Source organism: Ochotona princeps, chromosome 16 (assembly GCF_030435755.1).
Source record: "Ochotona princeps isolate mOchPri1 chromosome 16, mOchPri1.hap1, whole genome shotgun sequence".
NCBI classification, from domain to species: domain Eukaryota; kingdom Metazoa; phylum Chordata; class Mammalia; order Lagomorpha; family Ochotonidae; genus Ochotona; species Ochotona princeps.
In genome coordinates, this window is record NC_080847.1 from 51655595 (window position 1) to 51681887 (window position 26293).

Sequence of the window (26293 nt, forward strand, 5' to 3'; positions counted from 1 at the left end):
TCTAGGGGTTGGGGGTGAGGCAGAAAATGAGACAGCCCCCCTGGAACTTCCATGTGAGCAGAGTGTCTGTGGCTCTTGGATCTGCTGTAGTCATACAGAGAGGGGGCCCAGAGGTCCGCTGGATATATTCATTTCTGGGTCCATTGGTCGGTCTTGCTCCTTTGAGGGTGAGTCACTGGAGCCTTATCATGACACACGCTCTTAGGAGTGGGATCCTGCCTGCCTTTGCCTGCAGGCAGGATGGGTGTTCCTCGCACGTGTTGTTGATGTCGTGTGGGTCTGTCTGGCTCTGTGTCTGCTTGCTAGGCATGGGGCGAAGTAAGGCATCCCTGCATTCATGAAGTGTGGGTCCTAGGAAGCTGCCTGGTATGTGGCTGCCAGATGATCCCGGCTGCCTTGTGTTCTTGCAGGTCTTGGCTGCCTCGCTCCGGTGTAGGTATTTCCTCTTTGTATTTGTGTGGTGTACTTCCCGAGCAGGGACCCCAGGGTGACAGTCTTCCAGGTCTGAGACGCATATTGTGCCTGAGTCCCCATCCCCGCTTTTTTGCATTCGTTTGTGCTGCACACATGGGGTAGGTCCTAAGAGGCTGCTCCGCACAGGGACTAGCGGGCAGTTCCGTGTCTGTTAACACACACGCGGCACAGGTCCCGGTACTTACACCCAAGGGGGTAGGTATTTCCTGTTTTTATTTATTTTATGCACTTGCAGTCTAGGTCCGGGGACCCCTCCCCTACTCATGGTGACTCATGTTTCTCTCATGTGCACATTGCCAGGGTCCTGAGCGCCCACTCAGTGGGTGCGAGGTAGTCCCGTGGGCAACAAAGCAAAGGGCTCACCTGAGTCCTCCTCCTCTCACCCTCCGTCCCCCCCACCCCCAGCCCCTTGCCCCCTCCTGGGTCTGGGTACCACTCACTCTTCCAGTGCCTACTCACTCCTGCCAGCAGGGGGCGAGACCCCAGGGCCCAGGACGCCTTCCTGGTCTGCCCTCCTTTTTCTGCTTTCCGTCTCTGAGCTATATTGTGCTTGGCTCAGGGACGGGGTGGGGCGGCGGGGGGGCTGTGTGCCCCTCTCTTCCCTTCCCTCCTCTTTCCGTCCCTCCCCCCCCCCCACCGCAGACCTCTCCCTTTGCTGCACCTGACCTTCCTGTCACCCGCTGGTCTCTGCCCTCACCCCAGCCTGCCTCCTCTGGGCTCTTTGTCCCTCTCCGTGCCGGCCTGAGCTCCTCCTCTGTGTTTGACTTCTCCATTTCTGTCTTCCTGTCTCTGCCTTAAATCCCGCTGTGGACCTTTGGGCGCCCCGATAGCCCTTGCCAGCACCTCTGCATCTCCCAGTATCTCCTTGTGTCTCCCGAGTTCCTCCTCTCCCGTTTTCCCTTGCACCTCCGGGTCTGTGTCCCTGTGTCACTTTGACTCGCCCTAGTCTCTTGTCTCTTGCCATCTCCAAATTTCCTTTTTGTCCCTTTTTCTGGCTCAGTGTGCCTCTGTTTCTTGGGCTCTGCCTCCGAATCCCCGAGTGTCTTTCTCTGGTGTTTGTCTGCCTCTCACTGGGGTCTGTTTTCTCACCTGACGCTCCTTCTCTCTCTCTCTCGCTGTCTGTGTCTCTGGGTCCCCATTGGTATCTGTGGTTCTGATGGTACGTCTCTGATGAGGCAGGTGTGTGCTGCTCGGATCTCTCTGTCTCTGCCTTCCTGTCTCTGTGGCTCCTCCAACTTTGTCTCACCTCTTGGTCCCTGTGTGCTTGTAGCTTTCTTTTGCCTCTGATTCTCACACGTCTGCCTCTCTGACCTCAGCGTCTGTGTGTGTGTGTATGATCTGGAATCACCTTGTCTCTCTGCTCTCTTTCTACCTCTGTCTGCCTTCTCTCTTCATCTCTCATTTCTGGATGTCTCTGTGCTTCTCAGGAGGAGGGGGGCTCTGCCTTTGTGGCTCCGTTTGCTCCCTCCCCGGCCCTGAGTCCCTCTGTGTCCATGGCCCCTATGCCCCTGGCCCTCTCCCTCCTCTTTGTCACTAGGTATCTCTTGAGCCTGGACTTGAGGGCCCCTCTTTGTCTTTGAGGTTCTCTCTGCTCCACACCCCTCTCTCTTTCTCTCCTTTTTGTGTCCCTGTCTCTGGACGGTCTCTTTCCAAGTCTTTCCCTTCTAGTTTGTCGACTGTGCACCCCGTCGCTCTTCTTTTCCTGTCTTGGGGTGTCTCTCCAAGTCTCTGGGCCTCAGACTTCCTCCCTACCTTTAAGTCCCCCTCTGCTCCCCTTCTCTCTGTGTCTCTCTGTCTCTGGGATATCTGCGGGTCTCCGTGGGTCTCGCGGCTTCTTCTCGTGTCCGAGTCCCCTCAGCTTCCCAGCTCTCTGCCCACGCGCTGTTTGCGCTTCTGCGGATCTCTGCGCATCTCTGTATCTCTGTCTCTGGGCATCTCTGTGTCTCTGTAGGTCTCGGGCCTCTCCCTTGCCTTCGTGTCCCCTGCGCTCCCCGCCCTCTCCCTCTCCCTCTCCCCCCTCGCTCTCTCACTCGCGCTCTCTCTCTGAGCATCCTTGGGCCCGGGGTTGCCATGGGGACAAGGTGGGAGCCGGGGATGGCGCGCGCCTGGGCTCGCGCCGGCAGCTCAGGCGAGGAGCAGCGGCCAGAGCAGCGCCAGCAGCAGGCAGCGAGCGGGCGCGGGAGCGGGAGCGGGAGCGGGGGTAGCGTTGGCGGCGGCGGCTCCTCCTCGGCCATCCCCTCGGAGCTGTGCAGCTGACGCGCATGGCGAAGACAGCGGCGCCTACCGATGGGAGCAGCGGTAAGGCAAGGCGGCGCGGCGCAGCCGGGCGGGCGGGCGGCGGGCAGCCTCCTCCTCTCCCCAGCTCGCCTGCGCGCCCGCCCGCCCGCCCTCCCTTCCTCCCTCTCCCCTCGCAGCCCCTACCCGCCCGCCCGCGCCGCCGCTCGCCCTTCCATTTAAAAATCTTTAAAACTTTGCATATTAATATCTGCGCTTTGCATAATCTGACCCGCGCTTTATTGATTGCAAGAAGCTTAATGCAGCCGGCTCGGCCTATTGCAGAGAGCTCTCCGGGCGGGAGCCGGGCGGGCGCCTCTCGCTCCGCACCGCGCTCCAGCCGCCCGCCGCCGCTGCGGCCCCGGCCCCGGCCTCTCTTTCTCGGCGCCGGGCCCGGGGCTTTGCCCCCTGGCTGGGTATTTTTATTATTTGGGGTGGAGGTGGTGGTGGGGGGTCGGTAGGCTGTCGGTGGCAGTGAGGGAGTCAAAGAGAGGTTGGGGGGGTGGCTGGTAGTGATGGGAAGAATTGGGGACGGAGAGGAGGTGAAGAGGGAGAAAAAAGGGGAGAAGGGGCAAGAAGGATCGGGAAGGGAGACGCGTGGAGGGGGAGGCACAGAGAAAGGAAGGGAAAGACGGCTGAGGACCGAGCTGAGAGGACGGAGGAGCCAGCCAGAGAAAGAGCCGGAGGAGCCAGGGAGAGCCGGCCGAAGGGACCGGCGGCGGGTACCTCGTCGCTGCCGCCCCCAGGCCGAAAAATAAAGAAAAAAAAAACAATAAAAAGATGAAAATAAAACACATCATTGCTGGGGCCACGGAACACAAAAAGGGAGCGCGAGTGGAGAAGAGAGGCGAGGTGGCATGGGCTCCAGCTGGCTCCTGCGCTTCAGGAAGCCGCTCCCTGGGCTGGGCGGGGACCCCCCATTTTGACCCTGCATTTGAGGAAGGGGCCACTGTGGAGAAAATGAAGAGAGGGGATCAGGGCTGGCGGAGGTGCCGGCTGCTTTATTTATTTATTTCTCTCTCTCTCTCTCCTTTCCTGGGGGTGTGGGGGCCGGTTTAGTGTGATGATGGTGAGGATACTGGTTGGCGATGCTGTCTGAAGCTCCGAAGGAAGCAGGGTGCATGGGGGGGGAGAGGTAAGAGGCACAGGGAATGAGAAAGGGCTGGGGCGGGTGGGAGAGAAAGGCACGGGGGCGCCTCGGACAGTAGAAGGGTGGGCAATGGGAAGAGGCAGCTGCCGGGTGAGGCGCAGAGAGGCCGCGGCATCACAGCCGGAGGAGCGGTGCAAAGCAGAGCTCTGGGGGGCCCCCCAGAGTGATGTTGGGGAGCCGCGGTGCGCCCCTCAGCTCTCTGGGAAAAGTGCAACTTGGGGAACCCCGTGGGCTCCCTTCTCTTTTTCTTTTGCTTCTCGTGTCCTTTCTCCCTTTTTCTCGTCGCCTTGACTGCTTTTCCTTTCTCTCTCTTCCAGTTTTCAGTGTCTCTGCCTCCTTTTAGGAAAAGCTCTTTCTCCTCTCCCACCTCAGTTTTTCTTTTTTGCTGTCTCCTTTCTCACCCACCCTTTCCTTTCCCCTTCCTTCTCCCTTCCCCCTTTCCCCTTTTCTTTCATTCTTTCCTCCCCGCCACTCATTTCTCCTGTCACAGTCCTCTCTACTCCCCTCCCTCAGTTTCATTTATTCGTCACTTTTGCAGCATCAGCATTGAACAGGGTGCCAGGGAGAGGGGCTTCTGTGCAGTACACGGATCTTCCAACTTCTCACTAGAGCCTGACCCCCATTCCAAAACCCCATTTTTTAAAACCTCTTTCCCCCCCCTCCTTTAACCAGGGGCCATTTCCTTCCTGGGGCCAGAGGCTGGGGGTGGGGTGGGGGAGGTTTGGTGGTGGTGGTGGGTGGGTTATTTGCTAGCACCACCTCCTGTTTCCTTCTGGCCTCTGGAGAAGTCCTGCTGGATGCTCACTGGGGCTACGGGAGGGGGAGGGGAAGATGTGAAGTGAGGGCTCCTGGCTGTGGACGCAGCCCCACTGAGAGAAGGGTGTGGACAGAGGAGAAAACACCACAGATCGCCAGCCGGAAGTGAAAAGGAGAGGAAACCGGGGTGAGGTCCATCTGAGACGGTCCTTAGAGCCTTAGAAGATTCCCTGGAGGAAGCTTCTGGCCCAACGGCCCCTCCCCACTCTCTCCCTTCATCCTGAGGCCTGTGGAGTTGAGGAGTAGGTTCCGGATTTAGAGAAAGACCCAACCAACCACCTAACTCAGTAGCTTCTACTCGCTTGCCATCCCGTCAAGTGAATTTTGTTTCCCAAAGCCCAGGGTGTGAGAGGAGGGCACAGAGTCAGTGCGTGGCGGGGGGCTGGTGTGTACAGAGAGAGGCCATGGCGGCTGTGTGTGCTACAAGGTCTGCATGCGTGGCAAGAGCTGTTCAGGAAGTGTACTCGCTGTGCGCGGAGCCGGAGGCTTGGAGAATGTAGAACCAGGATGTGTTTTCAGGGGTGCATCAGGTACCGGGGCGAGGGGGCATGTCTCTGGCATGGGAGCTGTCCACGCAAGGAGGAGTCAGCACCAGTATTTGTCCCGACCTCTCTCCTGTCAATGTTTTCGTACCACCCGCTGTAGGTGCATGCGGGAAGCGCTTTCTGGCTCTGTGTACAGACGCCGTCCACGTGTGTGCATGTGTGTGTGTGTTTGCACCGAGCCTGGCATCGGCGATGGACATGTGACATCCCGTGTATGCGGTGCGTTTGGAGTATAAGCTCTGTGTGCGGACACTAGGTCTGAACATGGTGTGCGTACGCGAGACATCAAAGAAAGTCACACATGTGAAAGTGCCATTTCTGCATGGAGATGTTTCTGTTGTTCTCCCTGATGCTGTGTCCCTGCGAAGCAGTGTCTGGATGGCATGCCGAGGGATGAGGGAGCGCATGGGGTCCCTGTCAGTGGGTGAATTTGACAGCATGCTTGTACGGCAACCCTGAAATCGAGTTTAAGAAAGCAAAACAGAGATTTCCCCTTCCTCCGAGCCTGCCAGCCACAGACAGCTTCCCTGGTTCTTCCCGGTAACAGAGTGGCCAGTGGCGGGGTGGCAGGCCATCCAGCAGGAAGCCAAACAGGGCCGCAGGGCAGCGGCTCTGGTTGCTGGTAAAGCCGTTTACCAGCACTTACCAGCCATCTACGGCCACTTCCTGATTGATGAGGAATGCTGGACAGAGGCCCATCCGTGCCCATCAGAGAGGTCCAGGCTCTCATGATCCTGCCTCTACTGGGTGGCCCTCTGGAAGGCTGTGAAGCTCATCGCTGGGGGCCTCAGTTGGCAGTCTGTGCAGGAAAATGGAAGGTGTCTTGGTGTGACGGCGGTGGGGAAGGAACCCGACTATCGCACCGTGCCGCATTCGGGAGAGGTTGTTAGCTTGTGCACCCTACACAGCATGCCGGTCAGATGTGTTTCCAGTGACTGCTTCAGGGCACCTCCATTACAGTTTAAATCCACACATCATTTTTTTCCATTGTATACATTCTCCATGAACTTTTTTGTTTTATTTTTTGGGGTTCCCACCCCCTAAAGCCCCACCACCACCATCACCAACCCTACCTCCTTCCAAGATGACAAAGGGGTGCCATGGTAGCTCCACGCTGCCCTCACACGGGTAGCCGGAGCCACCTCCATGAACTTTTAAAAAGATCCTTTGTGTGTGTGGATTTCAAAAATTTTGCACCAAAATTAACTTACCTTTCAGCTCTATTTTTCCATGTACTTTTTGAAGGACCCTTGCGTACCTCCTTCTTGCCTGTGGGGCCATTGGCCAGGATCCTCCTCTTGCCTTACCAAGGTGGCAGCCAAAGGGCCCCATCCTTAGCGCCCTGCTGCTTAGAACTTTTCATAATGTGTGGGGAATGACCACCAGGTTATTGGACCAGGGGGCCACACCAGGGACCACTTGGATATTGGTGAGGCAAGGGGAGCTGTTTCCTCCTTAGGCATATGCTGGTTAATTTCCAGGGTTTTTATTTTTGCAATGAAAATGGTTGAGAAACCTGGGAGTGGAGAGTTGTTCAAAGAGCAAATGAGTGTGGATTCTCCCCAGGCTGGGATCTGTTCTTCCTTCTAAATGCATCTCTTAGCCATTTTCCCTTTGGACTTAGCACCTGATCTAATAATCCCAGTGATGCCCCTCGCAGCCCCCAGAGCTCCCATAGCATCCCTGATGGTGCCTCTTTCACAAACGAGAATTCTGAGGCTTACGTCATTTTCTCAGCTCAGAAACACCCATGCTGGCTTAAAACCAGGGTCTCTGGAGTCCTGACCCTGAGCTCTGGCTGTCCTCCGTGTTCTGTCCCCATCCCGTTAGCTATCTCAGCACCACTTCCTTGTACGGATGCTGTCTTTTCTTCCCACTTCACCAACCCCAGGATACCCATCCAAACTCCATCTCCCAGGACCTGTCAGGTGGATGGATGCTGTGTGTGTCTCAGCCAGGGCTTCGAGGACCTGAATGGAAAGCTGGCGTGTGACCACAGCTGGGGCTGTGCCAAGGGCAGGCATGGAGGCGCTCCCAGGCCACCCTTCCAGATATCCGTGGAGGCTTTGAGGGTCAGGTGTGTCTGCCCTCGTTCACTACCTCTACAACTTGGTTAGATCCCTGGGTGAGGTCACTTTTCCAGCTTTGACGCATTCAGGAGGAGACTGGAGGTACTGGCCACACACTCAAGATTCTTACGTTTAATAGGTGTTTATTGAGTGGCGTGAATCACTGAATGAATGAGGCATGCTTAGTTCTCCGAGGTAACCGGGCACTTCTCACCCGAAAATGATTATTAGACATGAACCATGGGCTTAATAGGCACTTGGGCTCTGATATTGAGCCAGTCCCTGCCTCCGACAAGATTACAGGTGCTTGGACTGTGAACACAAAAGGAGCTTCCTGGTCATTAGGAATCCGGAAGAAGAGGAAAAGACGGGTTTAGACAGGGAGGAGTGGTTTTGAGGATCTTAGGTGCCGAAGAAGGGAAAGTAAGGGGAAGTCTAAAGATGGCCGAGGGAGGCAGGGAGGAACAGCCCGGTTGGGGGGGCACAACCCTTGGAGCAAAGGGTGTTCCCGCTGTGCAAGGCGCCCCGTTGGTGGAGACTGGGATGCTGCTCTGACAAGTCTGGATTTAAGCTAACCAAGCAGTGGCTATCTGCCATGCAGTTAGAATATGAAGAAAGATACAAACACACACACACACACACACACACACACACACACACACCTTGTGACAATATCCTTGGATGGCATAAACAGTGGATGGGTACATGAGTTTTGTGTACACACACGGGACCTTCATCCTGCTCTGCATTTAGACTCTCCATCACGGAAACCCACAGGGGGCTGTTTGAGCCCTCACCCCAGGATCCTAGAATGTACAGGGCTGTGGCCCACACACACATGAGCGTCACAGCAGGCTGGGGACCCTCCCCCACCCAGGGTGCACACTCATGTGGCATTCACAGACTTAATCCGCCGCAGTGAGGCCAAGAGAGGCAGCATCTGTCACTTTCACAAACACAGGCAGCAGGGTCCCGGAGAGACACACTCCACTTGCTTGGGAAACAGATGCCCGACCGTCCTGCCCACCACCCCCCCATGCCCCGAACAGAGGCAGCTCCTCGTGGCTCCTCCACAGCAAGCCCAGGCCAATGCACCAAATCACTCTGGCATTGCAGCACACACACAAATATGTGTCCATGCACATACGCACATGAGGGACACAGCCCCTGCCACTTTGTCTCCCTAGACACACAGCCGGACACTCAGGTACTCTTTGACTTTAAGCACAGCCACTGACATACTAACCCCTTATTCACACACACACACACACACACACACACACACACACACACACCACATTGCTTTTGACTTAAAACACAGCTGTAGCCATCCTACCCCCCGTACACACATACCTACAAGCAGACTTACACATTTCAAACACAGCCTTGCAATCCACCAGCACCACAGTGGCCAGCGGGCATTGAAGAATGAGAGCCCGAGCAATGTGCCGAGGAGGGGGGTTGCCCCGAGGCATGGACTGAGGGTCACACAACAGGGCACGTCGGACTCCCCTGAGGGAAGGGTCAGCCAGACCCTCAAAGGGCTCCATTGGTCCGGACAGTTCTGCCAGGTAAGGGAGATTCAACAAATGCAGGCCAGAGGCAGGAGCCGGCTAATGGCCGAGGCCGCCGATGGCCGAGCTGACTGGTCAGCAAGGAGGGGAGGCTTGACAATTGATGTGACTCAGAGCTGGACAAATGATGGTGCATTTGGCTGAAGCTAGCTGGGTGTGGAAGCCATAGACCAGAGCCCAGCCAGCCATTCTCGCCTCAATAGGGGAAAGGGCCGGTGTTGGCTGTGTCGCAGCAGGATGGGTTTCCCAGCCTGGCTGTTCCATGAAGCCTGCCTGGCGTGTGTCTGGGGGTCCTTGTATTTGTGTATATGTGTATTCTTTCGCTTATCTGCGGTTGTCAATGTGCACTGACCTCCACAGAACTTTGTGTCTTCGGGACTCTTGATATGCGTCTCTGCGCGTGCCTTTGTGTGTGTGTGTGCTTGCTGATGCATATGTGTGCAAATGCCTACCCACCAAGTGTGCAAGGATCTTTCTCATTGGACTCTGGGTACCTTTGTGTCATGGCGTGTGCGTAGGCATGTGTATTTGAGTGCATAGAGCCCTTTCCTATCGTGAGATGCTACACACTCTTGTGTGTTTCTTTTTTAAAAAAAAAATTATTCTTTTGCATTGGCATGAAGAATGGGATTGGGAGAAGAGATGGGGCTGGCTCTGGACTCTCGGCTCCCCATAGCTCGGTGGCCCATGAGGCTGCCTTTGTGCATACGTTCGAGCCTATCTCTGTATCAGCGGGCGTGGGCTTGTGTGTTGCAGGTTCCAGAGTTTGAATAGCTGTGTGTCTACAACTGCATCTCCCTCCGAGCATGGCTGCAGGTGGGGTGGGCCCTACCAGGCTGACAGGGAAATTGCTCTGGGTCTCCTCATCCCCATGGACGGGGGTCCCACAGCCCGCTCTGGGCCCGGCTGGAACCCAGCAGCACAGCACAGTGCAGACCACCCCTCCTCCTGCCTCTCCCCCCATGACCTTTGAGCACAGCAGTCCCAAATACATATTTATCAGAGGGGCTGTGGGGACAAACCCCTCCCCCACCACTCCCCTCAGGGCCCAGCCTGCCTGGCTGTGGAGAAATTAACCTTATGACACAGGAGCTGGCTGACACCACAGCCCCCTCCCCATCCACACAGCACATATGAGGATGGGTTTGTGTGTGTGTGTGTGTGTGTGAGAGAGAGAGAGAGAGAGAGAGAGAAAGGTAGTCATCCTAGCTGGGAAGGCGACTGTAGCTGAGAAAGACTGTCAGGTGTGCATGTGCCCGGCCCACACACACATGATGAACACACACACTCCCAACAAGAGAGGCCACACTAGTCACTAACAGACAGACGGGCGAGGACTGAAATAGATGTATGCAGTGATGCTGAAACAGCCTCAGACGCATGCTGGACAGACATGTGTATCTGTGAGTCCTGGGCCTCGGGGACCCCACGCCCTTGGTCAGGATTCTCTTAGGAAATGATGATGTTAGAGCCTACAGATCCACACAGACATGTGTGTCTGTGTCTACAGAGATGCACACATGGGCGCAGCAGGTTTGGAAACAAGGACAGGCATGTAGTACTCACCACAGGTAGGCAGAACTCATGTCTGTGCAGGCACATGCGCACCCAGCTGTCACAGAGGAAGACAGAAACCCAAACACCAGGGAGCTTCTCGTATGGAGATTTTTTTTTCTCATCAGAAAAGGTGAGACTGTGGACACTAATAAAACATCAGGGGTCAGACCTGGTAAGCCAGAGGCCCCCACCCCAGTCGTGGTACACAGACATTCCCGGATCCAATCTCATCCCCCAATAGTGCAGCCAGAAATGGGTAGACTCAGGTTCGAAAGTGTTGATGAAATGACCCCACTTATCACACAGGTATTAACCTTCCCCCACCCCGCCGGATGAGCCAGGCCCCATCTTGACAAGACAGACCTAGGCCCTGCTCTCAGAGAGCTCTGAGCCAGCGGGACACGCGTATAGTTAGTTATAAATGGAGATAACATCTGGCATGGGGAGGAAAGAGGGACTGGGGGCAGATCACAGGAGAGCCAGGTGGGTCGGGTGTGATCCCTCAGAGGAAGCGATGTTTAAAGCCGAGCGTTGGACTTGGCACAGATTCTGAATGTGCCCCTTGTGTCTCTTGTAAACTCACTGGGGCCACGTGGGCATAAATGATGCAGGACTCAGAGCCCCCCACCTCACCATGCTGCAACCTTTCCTCTAGGAGACTGCGCTCCTTGAGTGGTAAGGGGGGTCCTTCCAGCTGGGCTCTGACAAAGGTACATGGAGTGTACACCAGCGGGGCTATTCAGGGTCTCCGCTGAGAGTGGCACGGAGCAGGGTGAGCAGGGTCTGGAGGCAGAGGGCCTTCTAGATGGAAGTGCTTGCTGTCTGGAGTTGTGAACGAGTGTAAACCTTCCCAATGGCCATGCCACACGGAGGGTCGCCAGACCACCGCGAGTGGGGAGAGGAGGCTTTGGTGTGATTGGGACAACCATGAGGCCTGGGCTTCTCCGTGGTGTGCCATGGAGCCTTGGCAGGGTTTTGAGGAGGCACTAGGTAGGGAGGTATGAGGTGGGGACTTGAGTGATCCCTCAGAGCCTGTGTAGAGGCAGGACAACTTATGGAGACCCTGGAGGAGATGATCTGGTGAGCAAGCCATGCGTCAGGAGGCCGTCTGCCCCCACGTGTCCACTGTGGGAGCCCTGCATGAGACCTGGCCAGGGAGCTGGCATGGATACTTTCCTGCAGCCCACTGGGAAGAGCTGAGAAAGCTACAGCTTGCTTTCAGGTAGAGACTGGCTGGAGGCTGGGGTCACATGTGATGGTCCCCTTGGTGATTTCTATGTCCTCGGGCCAGGCCTGAGCTGGCTGCCAGAGCATGCAGGGGAACTAGGGAAGTGGCCGCTGACAGAGCCCTGGGAGGGACTCCAAGGGTTTATCCAAGTCATCTGGGACCTGTTCTTGGAGAATGAGCATGTCAGACCTCCCCAAAGGGTATTTGGGAAAAGGGTGAGAATGGAGGTTTTTTGTTTTTTTTTAAGATTTATTTATTTTTCATTGGAAAGGAGAATATACAGAGAGGAGCAGAGACAAAGAGGAAGATCTTCTGTCCGATGATTCACTCCCCAAGTGGCCGCAATGGCTGAAATTGAGCCAATCCGAAGCCAGGAGCCAGGAGCTCTTCCGGGTCTCCCATGTGGGTGCAGGGTCCCAAGGCTTTGGGCCATCCTTGACTGCTCTCCCAGGCCACAAGCAGGGAACTGGATGGGAAGCGGGACTGCCGGGATTAGAACCTGTGCCCATATGGGATCCCAGCATGTGCAAGGCGAGGACCTTAACCACTATGCTATTGTGCTGGGCCCAAGAATGGAGGTTTTTGAGGTGAACGCCACACTCACCTGCCACAGGGAGATCCTGGCATTCCTCCCATCTCGCTTTGAGCGTCTTCCTCACCTATGGTCCCTGCATGAGCAGGCACCTGTTTGCCCGATTGACTTTTACTCCTTTCCTCCTGGCTCTGGAAGCTTTCTTGGCATTTCTTGAACCTCATTCTTGCCCCAGGACCTTTGCACACTCTGTCCCCTTCGCTTCTCACCTCCATACTTTAACTTGGGTCCCTTTCGCCTTTTCCTGAACCAGCAAATCTAAAAATCAACACGTAACCTATTCTCAGCCTGTTTTATTTTTCTTCTTTGCTCTTAGGTGTCCCCCGTCCCCCTTTTGTCTCTTATCCTCTGCTAAAAGGCCAATGCCATGAGGGCCGTGTGTTCCTCTTGTTCATGGCTATGTGCCGTGTGTCCAGCAGTGTCCAGCACCTGAGAGGTTTTACCTGATCTGGAACCTAATCCCCCAGATACGTTGTCCCACATCCTGTCACACCAGCCAACTCATCCTGACCCCGCTGTCACATTGACTCACCTCCACCTAGGGCTTCCTTTCGCCTTGTTCACCCTCAGTGTGCTCCCTGCCGGCCCCTGCTGCCACTCCCCCACCCCCAGGAGGGAGGGGAGACCAGACGTGTCTGGCTGCAAGTCTGGGCTGTGTGGCTGTGAGCAAATGACATGTCTCCTTTTTTTCAAGTCTCTAGTTTCCTTGTTGGCAACATAAGGTTTTTTGTGGGGATGAAGCGTGGCCGCGTGTGTGATGATGACACTAATAATAGCTGGTACTTACGGAGTACCTGCCAGGTGTTAGGCATTGTGTGAGGTGCTTTGAACTTTTTTCTTAAAAAAAATAAAGGAAGAGAGAAAAACACCCATGAGCACGGAGCGCCCCGAAGAACGTGAGGCCCGTTGCTTGGTGTTGTGGATCACAAATGTGGACACGGCTTGTCTGCAGAAAGCTCGCAGTAGCCATGTACACACAGGTGTCCCAGCTGATGCAGTAGGAAGGCTTGCGACCCTATATCTGGTGCCTTTACACAGAGGCTCCAAGGGACATTTGGGGGACATGGAGACATCAACTCTCAGAAACGAGGACCCTGTCTCAGCCTCCCCTAATGTCTCTGTTACCAGCCCAGTGGGGTCTTCCAGTGTTCATGTCTGCAAATGCTGGATAAAAATGCATGAGTCAGAGAGAGAGTGAACAAATGAACAAAGGAACTGAGGTAGGCAGATGTCTTCATCAGATTTGGTTATACGAAGTGACCAAGACGTGGCTCTGTTCCCTCCCGCCAGCTTTTAAAGCTGATAAACATCATTCCCGCTCCTGTCTGTGCAAGACCCTCTGCTGGATTCCTTACTATCGACATGCCGTGAGGCAGGTGTCTTCCTGACACGTATGAGCGAGCTGTGGCTCAGAGACTCCATGAAATGACATGCCCAGGGTCACACGCGGTGAGGGGGTGGGGACAAGGAATCACGCTGGAGCCACCATGCTCTCGGCGCCACAGAGGCCCACACGCTCTCGGGATGTGTATGTGTGTCCGGCCTGTAGAGTTTACCCCTCTTAGCAGCAGGATGTGTGAGCCAGGAGTCCAGAATTCTGGCCTTGGTTCTGTCATCACTGGAGGAATAACTTTGGGAGGAAAGAGAGATAATCCCCTTCTTGCTTCTGGGTTTCAGCTGTTTGCCTGCCCTGTGAGCCCTTAGCCGGTTCCTGAAGAAGGGAGACAGAATTGAGCTCGGTTCTGCCCTTGCTGCTCCTCTGAGAGCACAGACCAGAGCAGCAGGCTCTCCTCCGTTTATCAGCCTGCACATCCATTCACAGTCCCAGAGACATTGAGCTCTGCTGGACTGTGTCGTCAGGGGGACATAGGACCAATGTGGCTGTGCGGGGGCAGGGGGACAGGGCAGCATTGCTCCCCTTGGGCCGGCTGCCTTTGCGTGTTCTGCGCCTGAGAGGTGTTCACCAGCCCTGCCTCTGGCAAAATACAAACCAGCGGTGCTATGGAAGTTGGTGGTGGGAAATAGAAAACACAGCAAATCAAAGAGATGAGAAAAGCTGCCATGAGCATCTAATTAAGTGAAAAAAAAAATTCATTTACTTACTTTGTTTATTTGAAAGAGAGCCAGACAGAACATTCTTCCACCTACTGGGTCACTCCCCAAATGTCCACAATAATTGGGGCTTCAGCCAGGAGCTGGAAACTCAAACTGGGTCTCCCACACAGGCGGCAGGGACCTCAGTGCTTGAGCCATAATTTGCTGTCTCTCATGGTGTGCCATACAGGAAGTTGGAATCCAGAGTAGGGCTAGTGCTCAGGCACTCCTCTGTGGGATTGCCCAAGCACTGATTTAGCTGCTGGGCTGAACACCTGCCCCCAGACTTGTTCATGTCTTTTTTAAAAAAGATTTATTTATTTATTTGAAAAACAGTGTGTGTGTGTGTTTCTGTCTATCTATCTATCTGTCTATCTACAGAATGTTCTAAATGCTGGTTCACTCCCCAACTGGCTACAATGCCCACGCCAAAGCCAGGAGTCAAGAACTCCATCCCCTGGGTCTCCCACGTCTGCTGCTTTCCCAAGCATGTTAGCAGGGAGCTGGCTTGGAAGTGGAGCGGTCAGGACTAGAACCGGTGCCCACATGGGGTGCCAGTGTTAGAGGCAGCAGCTTAACCTGCTGCACCACGGCGTGGCCTCCCACTTGTTCCTTCTTCACGAATCACCTTCTACATAACTTTTCCCCTCAAATGAAACTATGCCTATGAATTTACCTAAAGAACTTAAAAGTTCATTGGCTGCAAACGCAACTCAGAATTCTGATTTCTGTTCTAAACCTTTTCTTGCGTGGTGGCATGAAGGCAAAGAAGGCAATGTGTGTGTTTCTGAGTGCTTTGCAAATACGGGATTGTATGCTCCATCCTTGTTTATTACCTGCCTTTTTCACTTACTAATGATAGATTACGAACATCTCTTCCTTAGCAGTGAATTTATTTCGGGCATATTTCCTACAACGTCACAGTCCTCCTTTATGTGGCTGCTGTTATGTCATTATTTATGATTCTCCCCCCACCCCCCAGCATAGGGCATCTGGGTTACTTCCCAGTTTTTCTATTCTAATTATCCCCAGGTAACAGATGAGGACATTGAGGCTCAGATGAGAAGTTTCTCACATGTCTTGGGAAGCGGGTGGCAGGATGGGGTGGCTTGGATGCTGAGGCGAGGTCCCCTGTGTCACTCCCACTGTGGGGCCTGGGGAGGAGGGATCCCCCAGATGGAAGACATGTGACCTGTGGAGGGGAAGCAGAAACACTTGCTGAGGAGATGGCTCTTTTGCAAGCCCCGATCCAGGCAGCACTTGGGCTGAGCCCTGCCCCATCAGGCTTCCCCCATCTCGCTCGCTGCCTCCCTGCCTGAGCCCACTCACTGCCTGCTCCATCCTTGCCAGCTTATCAATAGGTTAAGTGGTGAGGTCAGGGATATTGACCATTTGATTAGGACCTTGTCAGATCAATCCCGGCTCATCTCCTGGGCCTTCTCCCCTGCCCACACACTCCCTCCTGTTCTTCTGCACTAGGGAGCAGGTGGTTGTAGAAGCTACCGCTTTCCCCCACACAGCACCCCAGACCTGGGAGCCCCTCAGGGCCACTCCTGGTCCTCTGCCCAGGCACAAAGTTCCTACACCCTTGCCTTGTACTCTGGCAAGTCAGGAGTCTGACTCTAAGCAAGTCAGGGGATCTTGCCTGTTTCCATAGAGCCTGGCCAGACTCTTGGCTGTGTGAGCCTGGGCAAATGGCTTCACCTGTCTGAGCCTCCTTTTTCTCAGCAGTGTCACGGGGGTGACACCCAACAGCTGTGTAGATGCTGAGAAATAGCACCCGCCGAGCAACTCACCCTGCTGGTGTGGAGCTGGCATTTGGGAGGCACTGCAGCTTGGCCAGGCCGCTATGAAGGTGGGAGCTGGACTCTCCGTCTGTCTGTCCCCCTACTAGTGGAATGTAGGTGGGCCAATCTGTCTCTAGGGGCAAGAGGCATCATCTCCTCAGGCCTGTCCGAAGGCCCAGCCTGGGCCCATACCCAGGTGATGCTGGGGACCAAAGGGGCCAGGCCTCAGCCTGCCCTCAGGAAGCTTACAGGGTGGCAAACAGAGGACAGACTGACCCAGGATACAGCAGACTCTTACATTGACCAGTGGTGAGGCAAGCTGAGGGGCCACAACTGACCCCTGGGCTTTCTGCTTCTGGGCCCATTGTAGTCCGCTGCTTATGTGGCTAGGAACACGCGCTCTGTAAGTTCCTGTGCCTGGTAACCCCGATCTGGCTGCTTGAGTCCCCATCTGTAAAATGGGGACAAGGTGTCTTCATCACCCCACCCTCACCCTCTCCTGCTCTGACACTCTGCTGAACTTGACACCCAGTTCCCACATGGAGAGGGTCTTTTCCGCTCTGTCCAAGCACTTATGGGGACTTAGGGTTGAGGAGCGTTGGGGGCACACCTGCCGGAGTATCGCTGCCCACGGGCAATGCAGTTGAAGGGTGGCAGAGGGCTGAGAGATGAGAGTTGTGTGTGTGGGGGGGTGTCCTGTGTAGAGCAATCCTTGATGTGGGGACCCTGCCTGAGGGGAGAGACCCCAGGCCTAAGGCGTTGACTCCAGGCCCTGCTGGGCTGGGGAATCCCCCGCCCTCCCTGCCATCACTTACACCAATATTGACGGTTAATGCCGTGTCGCCACCGTGTTCAACACTCAGCGCGGCTAATTGTTTTGACTGGGAATCGGCAAGGCGATTAAACGCCATCGATTTTGCCCTGCGCGCTGCATCGATTTTTAAATTTCCTATTGATCCCGGCCCTAAATCTCCTTAACCAAGACCTCACCGTGGAGATGACAGCCACTGATTAGCTCCAGGGCGGGGTGCGGGGAGCAGCCCCCGAGGGGGGAGCAACCCCAGCTCTCTATTACCCCCAGGGATGGGGGTTCCTGGACTTCTGCTGCCTCTGAAGGTGGAGGCCCAGCGAAGGCTCCAGGTAGCGAGGGTGGGCAGAGTTGGGTGGGCCCTGGCTCCTAACACCTCCCTCCATTTCTGTTTAGACTCTTCTCTGGCTTCTACCTGGGGCTCCCTTCACTCCTTTCTGTCTGTCTGGCACCCCATCTCTTCCCTTTTCTTTCTCCTTCATGTCAGTCCATCTTTCTCGGTTTCTACTCCTGAACCCCAGTGCCTTCCCTGTTTCTGTGCATCGCTGGCGGGCCCTGGGCCTCCGTCTCCTGATCTGTGCTGGCAGATAACCCATGACAGAAAGGTAGTTCACGAGACTTCCGAGTCTGTAGCCCCTACTGCCCGTGCCCCTCCACATACCCCGCTCAGGAGCATGCCTACAGAGACACAGAGATGTCATACCGGCCTCTCAGCTTTGTGACCTTGCCTGCTGGGCTCACCCTTTCTGAGCAGTAGCTCACTGTCCCTACTCCAGTACCTGCCTGGTGGAAGAACTCCTTGAAGTTCTGCCCTCTCTGGAGTGGCTCACTGTACCCCAGTGCCTGGCCCCTTCTCTGAGCATCCATGTCTTCCATAGGTCCCAACAGCTTTTCCCAAAAGGCTGCATTCCCAGAAGGCAGGAGCTGGGGTTGCAGTCAGAGGCCCAGACCTCAGCTCTCTCACCCAGCTGTGCATGTCCTAGGCAGCCTTGCTGGCTGCGGCTGTGAAGTGGGAATGATACCAGCCCTCCCTCTTTCCCCTGCAGGGCTGCAGAGACCCTCAGCCCAGTGCTCTCTGGAGAGGAGTGTCCCCATACACCCCTTTGTCAGACAGGAATACTGAGGCCAAAGGCCAGAAATGACCACTGAAGGTAGCAAGAGAACTCTTATCGCTTGCTCTCTGTCCTCTTCTACACACCTTGCAGAGGGATAGTCCCAAAGACAAACTGTGTGTGAGCTCCCCCTTCCCAGGGAGGCCTCTGCTGCGTGGCTCAGGCCCTCAGGGCCACACAAGGCGAAGCCCCCCGTGACTCCCAGAGCCTGTCCCTCTCCATGTCTCTCCTAGTGTGAAGGCCTGACGTTGTCTCCTCCACCTGGCCCTTAGTCCCTTGGACTCGGATATCACTTCCTCCCTTACTTCTTCCTGACCTACCCCTAGAACTCCCAAAACATCCTCTGCCTACCACTGAGAAACCTCAGTGTGTGTTGATTAAACTAATAAGCAAAGGAACAAATACTAAAGTCAGACGTGTCATCAGAGCTAGCGTTGTGGTGGAAGGCAAGTTGACTGTGCTATGACACCAACATCCCACATCAGCGCTCATTTGAGTCCTTGGCCGCTCCACTTCTGATCTAACTTTATGCCCATGTGCCTGGAAAACAGGTCATGGTCCAAGTACTTGGGATGAGGTTCTTGGCTTTTGGCTTTGGCCTGGCCAGTCTTGCTGTTGTAACCGCTTAGGGAATAAACCAGCAGGTGAAAGATCTCTCTGTCTCCTTGTCTGATGCTGTTGTTTTCAAATAAATAAACCTAAAAAAGAGAATCATCACTATGAGTTATTTTCATGTGCTCACACACACAGCAGCCAGAGGTACCTAAGAACAACGAATCGTTTTCTCCTCCGATCCTCCAGCATTATGTTGAGATTTGGTTTGTTCATTTACCTATTCGCTCAATTAGCCATTGTGCACTAAGCATCTCAGATTTGCTAGACTCTTTGCCAAGAGCTAAAACTTCAAAGTCTGCCTCTTTAAAGGAGCTACCTGTCTGGTGGGGAAAGGGTGCAGGCACCAGGATACCCATTGATGAGATGAGACACAAAGACAGAGGCTGGAACTGACCACAGATGGCCACAATTGGGTGGCAGGAGTTCAGCAGTATGTGCAACTCCTGGTGGTGAGATAGGAGGGTGCCCTTCTCCCTCTCCCTCCACCTTGCACATGGCTGAGACAAATTCCTTGGGACCCTGACTCCACTCTGTTCTCTCCCCAGGTTCTCAACTGGACCGGGTTGGTGGCCTGAATGTACTAGCTTTGCTGTGTCTACCCAAGAGGTAAGGCCACGGCCCGAGAGTCTCCATTTGTTGCCGTGTTTGGGGATGCTGTCTTCTTACAGAAACCTCCGCTGTTTTCCCATCCTTGGTGCCACCCTCATCCTGGGGGCTCATTGCCCTTCCTTGTTTCCTGCGTCTGTCCCCCAAGAGGTCCGAGTGTGACTGGCTTTGGTGTTTTCACCCACCTTGTGTCGTATGGTTGTGGATGTTGGTGACTGTGTTTCTGTTGATGAGTGTTAGGGCTCAGAAGGAGGAGAAGGGACAACTTAGGCGTTCAGTTCACGGCTTGGAGGCGTACACACGTTGGAGTCCCTTCTTTGCCCTTTACCTAATGAGGAGGGAGGCAGGAAAGGTGTAGCCTCCACTTCCCCATCTGTGAAGGGGACAATAGCAGAACTCACCTGAGGCATTGTCCCAAGGACAAAAGAAGGTACTGGAAGGAGAGTCAGGTGGCTCAGTTTCCCCACCTGTCAAAGCCAGGATAATGAACAGCCCCGGCCACTGAGAGGCGTTGTGAGGATGAAAGAAGTTGTTCTTTTTTTTTTTTAAATTTTTGTTACAAAGTCAGATATACAGAGGAGGAGAGACAGAGAGGAAGATCTTCCATCCGATGATTCACTCCCCAAGTGAGCCGCAACGGGCCGATGCTGCGCCGATCCGAAGCCGGGAACCTGGAACCTCTTCCGGGTCTCCCACGCGGGTGCAGTGTCCCAATGCATTGGGCCGTCCTCGACTGCTTTCCCAGGCCACAGGCAGGGAGCTGGATAGGAAATGGAGCTGCCGGGATTAGAACCAGCGCCCGTATGGGATCCCGGGGCTTTCAAGGCGAGGACTTTAGCCGCTAGGCCACGCCGCCGGGCCCAGAAGTTGTTCTTTGAAAGTGGGTAGCCTCAGGAATCAGGAGCTCAAAATACAGCTGGAAGATCTCTCCTTGAACAAATGGGGATTTGTGGAGCCCCCCCGAGATGCCCAGACAGAAGTCAGAATTCTGCAGCTGTTCAACTCTTTGGGAAGCAAAGAAATCTGGGGTTCGCCCTGTACTTGTACCACTTGGCTTGGTGAGGCCCTGATAATGAGCATTGGGGAGAGGGGGTGGGATGTCTTCAGAAGGACGGCTCCCCTAGACTGCTGTCACCGCTAATCCCACCCTGGGGTAGCCACACGTTGCCCTCACAGGCCTCCTACCAAGGAGTTCTTTTCTGTACCAGGACTCATGGAGTCAAAGAAGCAGATGAAAGCTGTAGCTCAGGGTTGGCTACCAGGTATGAAAAGGACTGACCGTGGTGGACAGGAAAATGTGTGGGGTGGGTGCTGCTTTTATCTCTTCTGACTGTCTCTATGCGTGGATGCAACCCTGGCTTGCCAGATTCTCCGATTCTTCAAGAGAAGCCAGAACTCACATTTTATTTATTTATTTATTTTTAAAGATTTATTCATTTTTATTACAAAGTCAGATATACAGAGAGGAGAAGAGACAGAGAGGAAGATCTTCCGTCCGATGACTCACTCCCCAAGTGAGCCACAACAGTTGGTGCGCGCCGATCCGAAGCCGGGAACCAGGAACCTCTTCCGGGTCTCCCACACGGGTGCAGTGTCCCAATGCATTGGGCCGTCCTCGACTGCCTTCCCAGGCCACAAGCAGGGAGCTGGATGGGAAGTGGAGCTGCCAGGACTAGAACCGGCGCCCATATGGGATCCCGGGGCTTTCAAGGTGAGGACTTTAGCCGCTAGGCCACGCCGCCGGGCCCAGAAACTCACATTTTAGATGAAATCTGATTTGTAAATAATTGGTGGCAATGTGAATTTTCAAAAATTTCCTTATAATACCTACCTTTACAAAGATAGCTTTACCTGATGGTGCTACAGTGTGTCAGTCAAAGACCACCTGAGCTCACTCAGGGACCCCTGTTTTAGCTGGTGAGGAATGTGGGAGCCATAGTTACACATGTGTGCTCTCTCTGGTGTGCCTTCCCCAGGGAGCCAGAGTTGCAGCTTTCCCTGGAATCCCCACGCGTTGTGATAGCCTTGCCGTGGGAAAGAGGGCCAGGGCGCTTCCAAGCTGCAGGAATCAGGTTTGGGCTCCTAGGAATGTGTGACAGCTAGGCTACAGGACCAGATGCGGAAGGTGCAGACAAGTCTCTGATTTGGGTTCTTTAATCCCTGAATAAGGTATTCCTTAAATACAGCTGGAAGGTCTTCATGGACATGTATGCAACAGACTTGGTACCCCGTGACGGACGGCTGTTACATCCCAAAGAGGAGGATGACATTTACTAGGGACCTCTTACGGCTTGTTGTGGGCACTTTGCTTCTGATCCTCATTGCAACACTGTGAAATTAGTCATCTGTTATAAAAGAAGGAAACTAAGGCACACAGAGCCCAGACACTTTCTCTAAGTTTGAACTTAAGCTCCTATTCTTTTCCCTCTATAAAATCTAGTGTCGAGGCTGGGTATCATGCTATAGCATATAAAGCTATACACCCGATCATGACACCCGGATCCCATACGGGCACCGGTTCGTACCCCCGGCTGCTCTACTTCCTATCCAGCTCCTTTCTTATGGCCTGGGAAAAGTAGCAGAAGATGTCCCAAGTATTTGGGTGTCTGTACCTCTGTGGGAGACCTGGAAGAACCTCCCAGCTCCTGGCTTTGAACTAGCCCAGCTCCAACCATTGCAACCATCTGAGGAGTGAACCAGCAGATGGAAGATTGCTTTTTCTGTCTCTTCCTCTTTCTCCATAACTCTGATTTTCAAATAAATAAATAAATCTTAAAAAAAAAGAAACAAACCCACAAAACCCTATCATAGTTTCAGGACTCTCCCTAGGGTGGCAGTTCTGTACTTTTGGGGGTGAATTTAATGTTGGAAAACACCTAGAGTCTGATTTAGTGCCAAACCTGATCAACTAAACAATGAAGATTGAATTTTGCTGTGGCTACTTGTTTTATTTTAAAACTTATTTGAGAATACACTGAGAGAAACAGGAAGATGAAGATAACTTTTCATCTTCTGGTTCATTCTCCACATGTCCGTAACAGCTGTGTCTGGCGCCAGGAGCTAAGAATTTCCCACATAGGTGGCAGTTCCGTCACTGCTGCTTCCCAGCGTATGCATCAATTAGAAGTTGGAGTCAGGAGCCAGAGCTAGGTATTCTGATGTGGGACGTGGGCATGTAAAATAAAAATTATTTTGTATTTATTTGTTTGAAAGGGCGAGAGAGAGAGATTGGTCAATCTTCATTCTCTGGTTCACTCCTCAGGTGTCCCACAATAGCTGAGATAAGGACAGGCCAAAGCCAGGAGCCAGGAACTCCATCCATTTTGCTGATGTTGGAGACAGGAGCTGCCTCTCAGGCACATTAGCTGGAATCTGAAATCAGAAGCAGAGTCAGGACTCAACGATAGGAATCTTCCATGTCGTGTCACAAAACCTGTCCCTTAACCAATGTTTTTTTCTAAGGTTTAGTTTATTTTTATTTGAAAGGCAGAATTACACAGAGAGGAGAGACAGAGATTCTCCATCCACTGGTTCACTCTCCAAATGGCCACAATGGTTGGAGCTGAGCCATTCCAAAGCCAGGAGCCAAGAGCTTCCTCATGCATTTATTGAATGAATAAATAAGTGCAAGCAGACATGTACACCCACATTCACCCGTTTATTCCTGCAGCCAGTCTTTGCTGGGATGTTTTGTGTGCTCCTCCCAAGGTCCTGAGCCATCTTCTGCTACCCTCCCAGGCCATAAGCAGGGAGCTGGATAGGAAGTGGAGCAACCAGGATTCAAACCAGCTCCCATATGGGATGCTGACACTGCTGGCTATGGCCCAGCCCACTATGCCATGGCGCCAGCCCCCTTAACCAACATCTAACACAGTGTCTTAATTGCTAAGCTAAACACGTGCTACCATACTTGTATAGAGGAGAGGTGACTTCCTGATGGAGTTTGCAAGTTTGCCTTGAAGACTGAAGGGTTCCCAGAAAGTTCAACCTGCTAGGGAGACACCTTTGAAGGAGGCAGCAGCACACTCTTACGTATATATTTATTATTATTATTATTAATATTATTTATAAAACCACAAGTACAGCAAAGATTCTAATTGCCACACTTGGAAGATGAGTGCTTCCCCACACCTGTCGGAGGCCCCCCTCAATGCTGCCAGATGGACGGGGTCTTCTGCCAGGGCAAGGTGCTGGTCTGCCTCTGCTGCCCACGTAGCACGTGGGTTCCCCTCCCTCACCTCTCTGTGGCCCTTTCTGAGGGTCACAGCCTGCCTCCCCCAGCTCTGAATAGCTTTCTTTGTCCTCCAGGCCAGGTTATGCCCCCCGTGTCTCCTGAGTGCTAGCAGCGTATCTGGTTAGGGGTGTCTGTGTTTAACTCCTCTGCCCATAAACTTCACAGCCAAGGGGAACTTCGCATGTTGATGCTCAGTCCCTGGCACAGTGTAAATGTTCAGCAAGCATTTATTGAATGAATAAATAAGTGCAAGCAGACATGTACACCCACATTCACCCGTTTATTCCTGCAGCCAGTCTTTGCTGGGATGTTTTGTGTGCTGGGGTTGTCACGTAAAGATGCTGCGAGGAAGTAAACCCCCTGTGGCCCCAAGGGGCTCGGGCTGAGGGGCCATCAGGAACCAACACTAAGCCTGAACCAGGGCCCTGCTGAGGTAGAGAGAGGAGGGGGGTCCTCAAAAACGTCTCAGGGAGGAGGAGGGATTTGGAGGAGTTCCTGCAGGGTTGGAGAAGCCAAGGAGGAAGCTATGGTGCCCGAGGGTGGCAGGGGCAGCTGGACAGCTGGCTGTGACTTCCTGCTTGGCACAGCGGATGCTGGCCTGACCTCAGAGTCCACTCAGCCAGCTATAGTCCCCTGGACATTCTGTGCCCACCGAGTGGCAGGGCAGAAGCAGGGCTGTGTTACCATCCTGTCCCTCTTCCATCCTGTCCTTACGTCCTGTCACAAAAAGATACCACGGCCTTTGGTGTGAAGTGTGTCTGGGGTCACAGAGATGTTGCCAACGTCCGTACCAGGGGCACACTCAAGGCCTCCGAGGCAGGAGCTCAGCTGTGGGCAAAAGGCTTTCATCCCTGACCCGGAAGGTGGCAAAATAGCCCAGGGCAAAATAACCCAGGAGGGATGCTGAGCCCAAAGATGGGTGTCATGGAGGGGTGCGCCCTTCAGAACTGAGGTGCAGGCCCTTGGGGCAGTGGGTCTTCCTTGGATGTGACCCAGAACAGCCTGTGCAGATCCCCACGTCCCTGGCCTCTTCCGCAGGGCACCTGGGAGGGCTGTGGCTGCAGAGCTAGAATGTGCGCTTTCAGGTGTTGCTGAGGGTAAGTGGCCTGGACTGGGACAGAGTTTCAGTGAAGGTGGATGGGCTGCAGTCCCTGGGAGTCGGCTGTGGGCAGGGTCTGTAGCTGTGGTGTTCCTCACTGGTGTTGTGGAGTGCTGGGGGAAGCAAGAGATCGCTTAATCCCTTTGGTGGGGGTCTTTGCTCTGTCGTTGGGTGGGGGGATACAGCTATGGCCTGGGAATGTCTGTCAGCCACATGATGGGGCATACAGATGGGAAGGAGCTGATAATGGCTCACGGTGTAGAACAGGTTTGGTACGGACGGATTCCTGCCAATCTCATGGCAAACAAGGGTCAAGTGCCCCTGTTGAGGCAGGCATAGAGCCTGATTCAAACAGAGGGAGATGTTCCTGGGAGCTCTTCAGAGCATAGTGGGGGGCTGGGAGGAAGAGGGCAGGCCCTAGAGACTAACCCTAGATGTTCTGAGCAGTGTATGCGGGAAGCAGGCTGAAGCCCACCCCCGTGGCATGGCACCGCTCAGTGTCCCTGTGGGCCTGGAGCCCTGCCTTTGCTGCTTGTCCTCTTCCTCTCCCTGCTGCTTTACTTCCGTCCTCTTCTTTCTTCTGCTTCTTGGTCTCCATCTGTGTCTTGGACTCTCCATTCCTCCCAGGGGCCTCCTTGTTTTCTCGGAGCCCAGTTCTCTGTTTCCAGGTCTTCCACGTGGACAGTGCATGGATCGTGTCTTAGCTTCTGTTTCTGGAGAGAGCCCCATGGAGTCTGGTGGTGAGCAGGGAGAGAGGGTGAGGACGGGGGAGAAAGGGGAGAGGCTGCCCCAACTGGCCCAGCAGCTTCCAAGTTTCCCTGCCAGGCACGTGGTGAACAGGAGGGCCAAGGACTGTCTGAGAATCCAGAATTATGCCAGAGGGGAGCAGAGTGAGATTCAGAGAGCCGTAGAGGAGAGGAGTAATGGAGAACAGACAAAGAGAGCTGGGGATCAGGGAACAAGTCAGACGGGGGCCAAGTCAAGCATCCCAGGAGAAGGGAACAGAAGGAACCTGTAGGTGTGTGCGGGTACTGCGTGGGTGAGCGCGGAGGGCCCGGCGAGAGAGCGGTCAGAGCCGGAGGCAGCCGGGGAAGTGGGCACAACTGTGGGGGAAAGAAAGACGAGCCTCCAGCCTGGTCTGCCAGGCCCGCCCCTTCACCAGGCTAGCTGTGCCTGGCGTAGCATAAGGAACTTGGCCAAGCCTCCAGCGTGTGTATCGTACGTGGAGGGGAAGGGTGTCCTGCTCCGAGCTGTCCTGGTGGTCTGAGGAGCCCAGCCCATGCTGCAGCCAAAGGTCGTCCTTGTCTCAGCCTTACTGCCCTTCCGCGCCCTGACTCACAGGGACTTCAGAGCCGTGGGAAGGACTTGGCCATCCCTGGACTTCCTGGCCCGGGGGTGGGAAGAATGCTGAGTGAGGAGGGCTTGGGAGGGACAGAGACTTGGTCTCCCACCGCTCCTCTCTGGCTCCCGCTCTGTGTGCCCATATTCCCTCCCTCTCTCTGTTCCTCTCCGAATGTTGATTTCTCTCTCTCTGTTTCCCCCTCGCCCCCTCTCCGCCGGCTGCTGGGGTCCCCCATCTCTTTATCTGCGTCTTCTCTCTGTTCTCTTTCTCTCGGGTTTCCTCGCGCGCTGTCTCTCCCCATCACGCTCTTTCCACCT

At 54.4% G+C, this 26293-nt stretch overlaps 1 protein-coding gene across 1 annotated transcript in view; it reads left to right on the top strand.

The window, feature by feature from the left end:
- The window catches only part of POU2F2 (POU class 2 homeobox 2), a 100024-nt gene that overhangs the window by 20497 nt on the left and 53234 nt on the right, over nucleotides 1-26293 (top strand). The window contains exon 2 of the mRNA XM_058674192.1: nucleotides 19241-19301. The gene's annotated coding sequence lies outside the window, so the exon portion shown is untranslated. The remainder of the gene's footprint in view (nucleotides 1-19240; nucleotides 19302-26293) is intronic.